Genomic DNA, 10,919 nt, shown 5'->3' on the forward strand with positions numbered 1-10,919 from the left:
CTTCATCAGAATCTTTCCTCATTTGGGAAACTCAGGATTTGTTGACCTTTCAGGGGTATATACTTAACTGTACTTTATCTGTCTCTTATTTAAATACAGCCCATTATTCATTTAGCATGCTATCCTTACCTCATTAAAGGTTTGTCCTTGTCCTTCCCCATAGCCAACTTTAACATTATGATACAATGATCACTGTTCCCTGAATGTTCCCAACTGGTCCACCCCATTCCCCACAAATAACTTCAACAACATCTCCTTTCTGATTGGACTGGACACACCTACTGCAGAAACTTTGTAGCACCATCTTGTGGCAGTGCTGTGCAGCAACCATTCCAATTAATGACGAATGTCCCTTAAAAATGATTGATGTTCACAATCTGCTTTCATAATCAAGATCTTATTGGCCATAATGAATATGCTCAGACAATTATCTGTCATTGAAAGGACAAGAAAAGAAAATTCCAATGAGAGGACATCAGCCTATAAAGTGAACCTAATCTTTCTCTTTTTACCACATGTGCTGCCTTATCCGTTGAGATTTTCCAGCAGGTTTTATTCCACCTTCCCCAGCAACTTAATATTTTATTTTTAGCCAAATAACCATTTTCTATTCAATCAAATTTGAATAGAAATGAATAATTATGTAATAGGATATATAATATTTAAAAATATAATTTAAAGGATTGAATTATTAACTCCTTATTTCTTTGCTAAATTTAATGAAAATTCAATCATAAAGCCCAGTGGTTTATTACCACAATAGGTTAGCAGCAGTAAGTACCCCACACTCACGCACACACATATACATGAGCACAAACAAAGCACATTAAAGACTTGTTTTGTATAAGGAACTATCCTATTATGTATATCTCTGATCTACACCTTAGATCTATGCATCTAATCTAAGCAAATAGTATTTTAATTACAACATGCCCCCAAACGTGGAGGATACTGTAGCCACATTAATCATGTCTCTAGTACACAATGCAGCCTGCTGCTGTGGGTCTCAACCTTGATGCTGAAACTGATTAAAATGCAACATCTGGGTCGGCTTAGCTCTATGATTACTTTAGCTCTATGATGAGAGTGAAACCCTGATCCTATTTTGGATTTGCTCTGTTTGATGCACTATATTTTAACCATGCCTTTGTGACCTTAGTTCCATTTAGTCACCGTGATTTGGAGATGAAATGAGGTCACAATAAAGGATTCCTCTGTGCTCCTATTGCTGATGGCAGTTGCAAAGCCATTATTATTTTATGCTTGCAGAAATTCAGTTCCTGTATCAGATTCTAGTTTCTGGTCTTTCCTGGGAGCTTCAAATAGGATTTCATCTTGTTTCAATTTAGTGTAATGCTATTTCTAAAGATGTTCAAAACTTAGGCAGGGTCATTACTAGATTACTGGAAAAGTGCAGCAGGTCAGGCAGCATCCAAGGAGCAGGAGAATCGACGTTTCGGGCATGAGCCCTTCTTCAGGAAAGGCTCATGCCCAAAACATCGATTCTCCTGCTCCTTGGATGCTGCCTAACCTGCTGCAGTTTTCCAGCAACACATTTTCAGCTCTGATCTCCAGCATCTGCAGTCCTCACTTTCTCCTCATTACTAGATTACGCCCTATTGAAGAAAGTTAGGATATTTGTTTTATCTGTGCACATCCCCAAAGTTCAAAATTAATGACTGTGCTTTAATAAGTTTACTTCTGCTTTAAAATACTCATGGATGTGCATTTCACTTTTATGATATTTATGTTATATATCAATATATCAATTGCTATATAGAAACTTAGAATATAGGAACAGGAATAAGCCATTCGGCTCTTTGAGCCAGCTCTATCATTCAATGTGATCATGGCTGATCATCCAATTTAGAACCCTGTTTCCAATTTCTCGCCATAACCTTTGATTCCTTTAGCAATGTTTTGGCTTCAACCGCTTTCTGTGGAAGACAATCCACAGCTCACCACTCTCTGGGTGAAGAAACTTTTCCTCATCTCAGTGCTAAAGGTTTATCCCTTAGATTTAGGCTGGTTCTGGACTGCTCAAGCTTCGAGAACATCTTTCCTACATCTACATTGGCTAATGCTGATTGAGTTTTACAGGTTTCTATGAAATCCCCCCTCATTCTTTTAAACCCAAATGTTGTGGTTCTGTTCGCCGAGCTGGGAATTTGTCTTGCAAACGTTTTGTCCCCTGTCTAGGTGACATCCTCAGTGCTTGGGAGCCTCCTGTGAAGCACTTCTGTGCTGTTTCCTCCAGCATTTATAGTGGCCTGTCTCTACCACAACAACGAGCACCCGAGCTACAAATCTTCTCCCAAACTTTAAATCCAAGTGAATGAAGCTTAACCTATCCAGTCTCTCCCTGTACATCAGTCTGCCACCCCAGGAATCAGTCTGATAAATCTTTATTGTATTCTCTCATTAGCCAGAACATGCTTCCTCAGATAAAGAAATAAACCTGCACTCCAGGTGTGGTCTTACCAACATCCTGTGCAATTGCAACAAAACATCCCTGCTCCAGTACTTGAAACCTCTCCCTATGAAGGCCACCATGCCATTTGCCTTCTTCATTGTCTGCCATATCTGCATACTTACGTTCAGTGACTGGTGTTTAAGGACACCCAAGTCTTGTTATTTTTCTCTCTTTCCCAATTTATCGCCATTCAGATAATACTGTAATCTCCATAACTGTTTTTGCTAACAAACTGGATAAACTCACATTTGTCCACATTATACAGCATCTGCCTTGTACTTGTCCACAGTATACAGATGCTCCTCTGTATGCTCCTCACGGCACACCATCCTATCCAGCTTGTGTCATCGGCAAACGTGGAGGTATAACATGAAGGTTCCTAATCTGGATCATTAATGTGATTAACTGGAGTTCAGGCAATGATCCCTGTGGCACCCCACTAGTCACTGCTGGCCGCTCAGAAGAAGATCTTTGTTTACTGTATGTCAAACAGTTCTGAATCTATTTCAGTACATGAATTCCAATCCCATGCACTTTAACTTTGCATATTAATCTCTTGTATGAGGCCTTATTGAAATTGCACAGATGTAATTCACTTTCAGTTCAGTCATTGAATCACTGAATCCCTACAGGGTGGAAGCAGGCCATTCGGCCTGTCGAGTCCACACCGACCCTCCAAAGAGGATGCAACCCAAACCCACCCCCCCTACCCTATCCCTGTAACCTCGTATTTTCCATGGGTAACCCACCAGCCTGTACATCCCTGGACACTATGGGCAATTTAGCGTGGCCAATCCACCTAACCTGCACATCTTTGGATTGTGGGAGGACACTGAAGCAGCTGGAGAGAACCAATGCAGACATGGGGAGACTGTACAAACTCCACACACTCACCTGAGTCTGGAGTCGAACCCAGCTCCATTAGGCAGCAGTGCTAACCACTAAATCACCATGGTATTGGTGGTTGCTATTACTCCATTTTACAAATGGTAGTGCAATGCCTCCATTGAGAATGGAAAAGGAGGACAGAAGTTTTATGGACAGTTTCATAGGAATTTATACTGGAAAATGACAGGATGTGTATGCTGACATAAGACTTTTACTTTATGTCTTGGCTAAGTATGGTTTTTAAGTGAAAGGTTAGAGAAAGAAGGAATAATTGAACCAAAGCAGGGATACATAGGCAGCACTTTAACTCATACAAAATAAAACAAATAACTGTGGATAGTGAAAATCTGAAAATAAAAACAGAAAGTGTTGGAGAAACTCAACAGGTCTGGCAGCATCTGGAGAGAGAGAAACATAATTAACATTTTAAATCCAGAGACCCTTCAACAGAACTTTTTTTCAAGGCTTTCATTCACTTGCTTTTTGGATCACATTTTTCATCTTTAAAGTTCTACCAACTTGTTAGGATATTAATTTATTCAATTTATCTTACCTCTTTCTGTTTTTGATTTCATTGGATATCAGTGATGCTAATTGTTGAAGGATATGTTGGGTGGCACAGTGGCTCAGGAACTGGGTACAGTTTTCCACCCTTGGGTGACTATCTATGTGGAGTCTGTGTGGGTTTCCTCTGAGTGCTCTGGTTTCCTCCCACAGTCCAAAGATGTGCAGTTTAGGTTGATTGGCTGTGCGAAATTGCACATAGTGTCCAGAGATGTGCAGGCTAGGTGGATTAGCCATGGGAAATGCAGGGTAATAAGGTTGGAACAGTCTTCGGAGGGTTGATGTGAACTTGATGGGCCGATTGGCCTGCTTCCACAATGTAGGGATTTAATGAATATTATGTTGTATAAGGTAATTGTTCTCAAGGGGTTAATGTTTCTGTTTTACATCTATAGTTCTTTCAGTTTTATTGGGTTAATGTTCGTGTTACATTAGCACCACCCATTCTACTTAGGCTACACACAATTCATGTATGGAGGCAATGCCATCTATTCTCGCTTTCATAAGGAGTAGGTGGAGCTGCACCAGTTTCCTAAAGACCTATTAATTACTGAGTAATGACGAAATGTATTTGTACTTATTGCTTTCATGCAACAAACCTTCTTCTTATCTGAGAATAATGTTTCTTCTGTAGATACTCTACTGCGATATATTCTCTACCACTAATCCCTAAAAAGATCTGAGACAAAAGGGAGAATTGGTGGCAGTGAACAACCTTTTGCAGTTCTTGTGGGTCACTGATGACCCTACCATTGAGCCAGGAGGCTCAGGTTCAAATCCCACCTGCTCCAGAAATGTGTAATAACATCGCTGAAAAGGTGAATTAGAAAATATTATTTTTTTATCCAGTACCACATACTCATTGCGGTGAAAAATTCCACAGCTGCTAGCAGTGGCCATCTGGGAAAATACATATTTATTGCCTCTAATTTACTTGTTCATTTTAATATGCAGATTTCTTAAACTGTCGTCCATTATTTTGAATAGACCTATGAACTTTGTTGAAAAAGTTTTTTTCTTACAGCTACCAATTTCTCTGCCACAGACTTACTGGAAGTTTTACATGTTTTAAAGTCCTGGATGTTTGTAGCATTTTTATTACTGTCAATCCTTGAGGAAATATTTCCCATGTGCTTTTCATTTTATTTAATTCCTGGTGGGTAGAGTACACGTACATGTCTATTATTACCTAATTCCATTTCCAAATCATTGACGCTGCATTGAATTGAAGACAGAAAGCCAAAGTTAAAGTGCAATGGGTCAAAAACAGCAAATCCAACATTTTTATTTGATTAAATTCTGGGATTTGGGCATCCCTGCCAAGATCAACATTTATTATTCATACTTGGTTGCCTTTATAATGGTGGCAGGTCTTTTTCTTGAACTGCTTAGTAATGCGGTGCCAACTGTGCTTTTTCGCAAGGACTTCCAGGAATTGAACCTAGTTGCTATGAAGGAATGCTGACTCATGTCCAAATCATGATAGTGAGTGATTAAATAAGGAACTTCGTGTGTGATTGTGTTCCAATGTGCCTGCTGCTCTGGATATTCTAGGTGATAGAGTTAGTAAGTATTTGCCAAAACAAATCTATTTGGAAGGTGCTACAGTGCATTCTCGAGATGCTACATACTGTAGCTATGTTACCATGTGGCAGAGAACTAAAATTATTAAGGTGGTGGATGAAGTGTCAATCAGGTGGAATACTTTATCCTAGATGGTATTGAATATCTGAGTGTTGTTGTAGTTGAAGCCATCAGGTAAGTGAGAATATTCCATCACACTCCTGTGAAAAAAATCTTTAAGGAGTCAGGAAGTAAGCTAACCTTTGACCTACTCAATTAACCACATCATTTATGTGGCTGGTCTTTTTTCAGTATTTGGTGAATGATCATTCCTAAGATAAAGACAATTTGGCAGTATCTTTGAATTGTCACACCTCACTGGGATAGTTCACTGGAAATTAAGTCAGCTATTCCTGCAGTCATCACTAAAGTTAAAGGTTTTTTAAAGTATGCAGTATTCCTCAATGTACCTGACTCAGAGACCCAGATTGATAGAAAGCAAGAGCCAGGTTTTTGTACTGAACAAAAGTCACTCTTTATTACAAGTAATTAGGCTCTAGCTACAAGTAAACAATTATAAACCATCAGCATATAATACTAGGAGACAGTTAGGACTGCAGATACTGGAAGTCAAGATCAATGGATGTGAAGCTGGAAGAGAGCAGCAGGTCAGACAGCATCCGAGGAGGAGGAGAGTCAATGTTTTGGGCTGAAACCCTTCATCATGACATATAATGCTAATATGATACTGATTAGGGCCTGCAGTGGCAGTGGGAATGACTTCCAAGAGCCAGTGAAAGCAGCAGCTCTGAAACCCAAGGCCCAAGGGTGGCCCACTTACCTCACCAACTTCCTTAATGGAGATAAGACTTTTAGATCTGAAAGATTCCCCTTTATTGTTGGCTCTTTTTTTTTGTATTTCCCCTTTTGTTTTTTTTAAAATTCTGTATCCTAGATGGTTGTTTTGATTTTTGTTCCTAAGATGGTTTCTTCACTCAAATCTTTATACCTAAGATGGTGCCGGAGAATGGCAACTTTATGCACTTTTCATTGTCCTCCTGTACTTCTGTGCTTAAGTACAAGTGGCAATAAAACCTAATTCTAATTTTAATTTTAATTCTAATTTGAATTCTAATTCTAATAATTAAAACTCTAATTCCCTTATAGCCCCCACTTGCACACATACACAGTCAAACAGAGAATGTCAAATAGCTTATGGATAGAGGGGAGAACTGGGAAAGTTGCTTCTGTAGTTTTTGCTCCCAGGTTGAGATGATCCTTATGACCTTCTAGATGGCCAGAATGTTCCTTCAATCATCTTTCTGTGAATGCTTCCACCGGTTGGTAAGGGACAAAAAGATGGCAAATTCCCGTCTGAAAAATCTCTAGCTTATTGGTTAAAAGTCACAGCTTATAATAACCGTTGCTCGAAAGATAAACTTTTTTTTTCAGGTTTGAAGTGTGTTTTATCTGAAGAGGATCAAGAGACCAGTTCCAAGCTGAGTGCAAATTGAACACTTCTCCCCTTCTCTTTCTTTCTCTGTCACATGTTACCAGATTTAAGCTGCTTAGTTACCTGGGAACCAATCATGCAGTAGTTGACAGTCATTGATAACAGGCCACTAGTCCACAGATCAACCAACTTTTTTATTGACGCCAAAATGTGCATTCTATAAACCACTGCCCCCCACCCCCACCCCCACCCCCACCCCCACCAGCTCCAAATCATCTGCAATGCAACACTTCAATTACTGCTTGTTCAAACAGTTGCTTAATTAATACCTGGCAGGGTGTCAGAGTGCTTACTGCACCCTTTGCCAAAACACGAGCTCTTCCTCATTTAAGTCTACACTATCCTTACAGTATTTTAGCGAATGTGTTTAGGCTTTGTCATCTTAGAGATGATCTTTGCCTGGCACTGTGGTGGAAATGGTACCTGCCATCTATCTGCTTAAATCTGGATGATGGCCGGGTTTTACTACACGAGGGAATGGTCTGTTGTGGGGCTGAATACTTGTGAGTCATCAGTGAACACCGAACCTCAAGATGCAGGTAAGTTGACTTGGTTTACTGTAGGTAAAAACAATGACTGCAGATGCTGAAAACCAAATACTGGATTAGTGGTGCTGGAAGAGCACAGCAGTTCAGGCAGCATCCAACGAGCAGCGAAATCGACGTTTCGGGCAAAAGCCCTTCATCAGGAATAAAGGGTTTACTACAGTAGGGCCTGGGATGCTGACCTAAAGAATGTTCTGTGAATGAGATATTTGGCCTTACAAAAAGAACCATATTCTTTTGTGCCAAGTTTGGTTCCAACCATTAAAGAGTTTCCCCCATCAAAACCTATTGCCTAGGATTCCTTGATGCCACACTCGCATACTGCCTGATGTCAAGGGAAGTTACGATATTAACCTCACTCCAGAAATTCAATTTTGTCCGTGTTTGGATCCAGGCTGTAATGAGATCTGGACTGAATCATCCTAGAGAAAACTATGGAATTAAAGTTTCAGCCGAGCAAGTGTTTCCATTTGTCAGACCATACCGACAGTAATTTGATTTACAAAAATCAGAAGTCACACAACACCAGATTATAGTCCAACGGGTTTATTTCAAATTACAGACTTTTGGAGCGCTGTTCCTTCATAGGGTGAAGGTTACTTCAGTCCAATATTTACACCTCCACATCCTGCTTTAAGAAAGACAGCAACAGACTAGATAACCACAAAGAGAAGCAATCACACTATCACATGTAAAATTTGAAACCACCATCTAGCACGACATGTTGAGTGGACAAAAGAAAACCATATCCCAGAATGGCAGATATTCCAAGCAATTGATAATAATTCTTGTTTCATAAAATTTCAAAATCTAATTTGCTGATTATATAATGGATTTTTAGGCACATTAAAGATGTATATTAAATGAACATTTTATGAATATGTTTCTTTTCATTAGGAGATAGAATATTTTAAAGAACCCCTCCCTACCATTACAGTTACCTTAACAAAACAAATTTAATTCAAAGACCTCCACTGAACAATCATACAATTGTATGCATTCTCTTCCATGCAGCTTTTCACCAATCCACCTCCATACATTCAGGCCTCAGACATCTATACAATCAACAAGAGTCAACATTTCATCTGCCCACACTTGTTCACCCACGAGTTTTATCCATGAACATAATTAGGCAATCGCTCACCCACACACCTAGTTACCCATCCAGTCAAATACACTTAAGATCACCACAGTCACGAATGTGCTATGTAACTGCTTTGTTACGGAAATGGTATAATGCATATAATTACAGTTTATGCAAGGAGATAAATTTTTTCTCAACTTAACCATTTAATACCATAGATCCTACAGCACAAATTATTTGGAGCTTTAGGTCTTGCAACACTCTATTGATGTATTTCAGATCCTGTGGCTTGCAGTAGTTTTGACTGGCAACACTATTGCACCTGCAATACTAAGAATCTGTCTTCATAATGTCCTAATTTTATTGGTATTTTAATTTAACACCTTTTAACAAATTTAAGCCATGGAAATCTAATCTTTAACAGGAAATGATGAGCATAATCTATGTAAAATATTACTTTTAGTATTGTTAATCTGAATTTATTACTTGAACTGTTTATTTGTAAATCATTAAACAAGTAATCAAATATATGACTAAAACAAAAATAATTTTGTGTTTTCCTTTACTGACCAGCAAATGCAGACAAGATTATGTGCCTCTTCTATATAACCAGTTGTACAATGTAATGTTACTGAATCTAATGAGATTTTTGATTTCGGTAATCCTACTATAAATGTATAATATTCAGAATTAGAAAGCAAAAGAGGTTTAATGGAATTAACATCAGCACGTGCAGGACAAATGTTAAATAGGTGATCTGGAGAGCAAAGAGACACCTAAAGTAAAATACAGCAACAGACTGAACATGGCAGCAAGAAATTAATTTCCGACTACAGCAATAATGTGGCAGCTATTCCTGTGTCAATGTTCTCAAAGACTGAGAATGAGCACATAGCAATCGATAGTCTGAATTAATACTTCCTCCAGTTGTTCACAAGGAAATACAAGAGCAACATACTCACTAAACAGTAATCCAAATAAAATCAATGACATTGCTATGAATGAACTAGAGGCCCCAGGGAGACTAAAAGGGCTCTGAATAAATTACTGGAATCAGACGATATTTATCCCATACTGAAAGAAACTAAGAGGATATTTGTAAGGTACTGGAAAGGTTCATGATGAAGGAACTGAGCACTGGAAAAGTACCATTGGATTAAAACAGGCTGCTGAGCCATATTCAGATGGAGTAACAAAATAGACACAAGTAACCACAAATCCCATCATCTCACCTCCATTCTCTGTAAACTAATCGCACCAATTATGGTTGTAAATGTGAGAAAACTGCTGTCATAATGAACTGATAAACTGTAACCTACACTGTTTCAGCAAGGGCATATCCTGCTATTGAAATTTTATTTTCTCTCAGGAGGTAATAATGCTCACATCTTCATTAAAATGTCTATTATTGTCAGATATATGCTTCTTTCTTTTTTTTAAGACAATGATTTTACTATTTTCAGCACCAATTTACAGGAATTTTTAATGAACCTAATGTTTTGAAAAACGTCAGTGAACTTTTCTTAATTTTTGTTTACACTTTTTTTAATAATCGCTATATTTTAGGAGATAGTGAGGACTGCAGATGCTGGAGAAGTCAGAATTGATAACGTGTGACGTTGGAAAAAGCACAGCAGGTCAGGCAGAATCCGAGGAGCAAGACAGTCAATGTTTCAGGCATAACCCATTCATCAGAGTTCTGATGAAGGGCTTATGCCTGAAATGTCGTCTCCCTTGCTCCTCAAATGTTGCCTGGCCTGCTATGCTTTTTTCCAATGTCACATTTTATTGACTCATAGTTAAATCTAGTGTTTCATCTGGACATGAATATGATTTATTTTAATTTTACAGAATGGCTAAGTTATAAATTCAATGCCCATAAGTTATCTTTCTCAACAATTGAACAAAAATAGTTTTTCACAGTTACCCAATGAAAATGTTCCATTTTGTGCTTTTTTGTGGACTTCAGCTGGCTGCTTCCAGCACACAAAGTTGATTAGTTTTTCAAATGGCTAAAGAACACTAGGAGGAATGTTTGCAAATTTAAAATATCCAAGGTTTCACTAGTTTTTAATGAATGTAACTCCACAACAAAAAGAAGCTCATAAATTTGCACTAATTATCTTTAAATCAGCTGCTTCTCTCAAACTATCACTGTCACACTGATTCTAGTGATGTACCTGACCTATATGTTGCTAACTCTGCGATGCACAATGCCGATATTTATTGCCTTATGCAGCAATGACATCTTCACTTGCATGAACACCAAAGTGTTAATCGTTAAAACAC

This window comes from Chiloscyllium punctatum, chromosome 3, assembly GCF_047496795.1.
Source record: "Chiloscyllium punctatum isolate Juve2018m chromosome 3, sChiPun1.3, whole genome shotgun sequence".
Taxonomy (NCBI): Eukaryota; Metazoa; Chordata; class Chondrichthyes; order Orectolobiformes; family Hemiscylliidae; genus Chiloscyllium; species Chiloscyllium punctatum.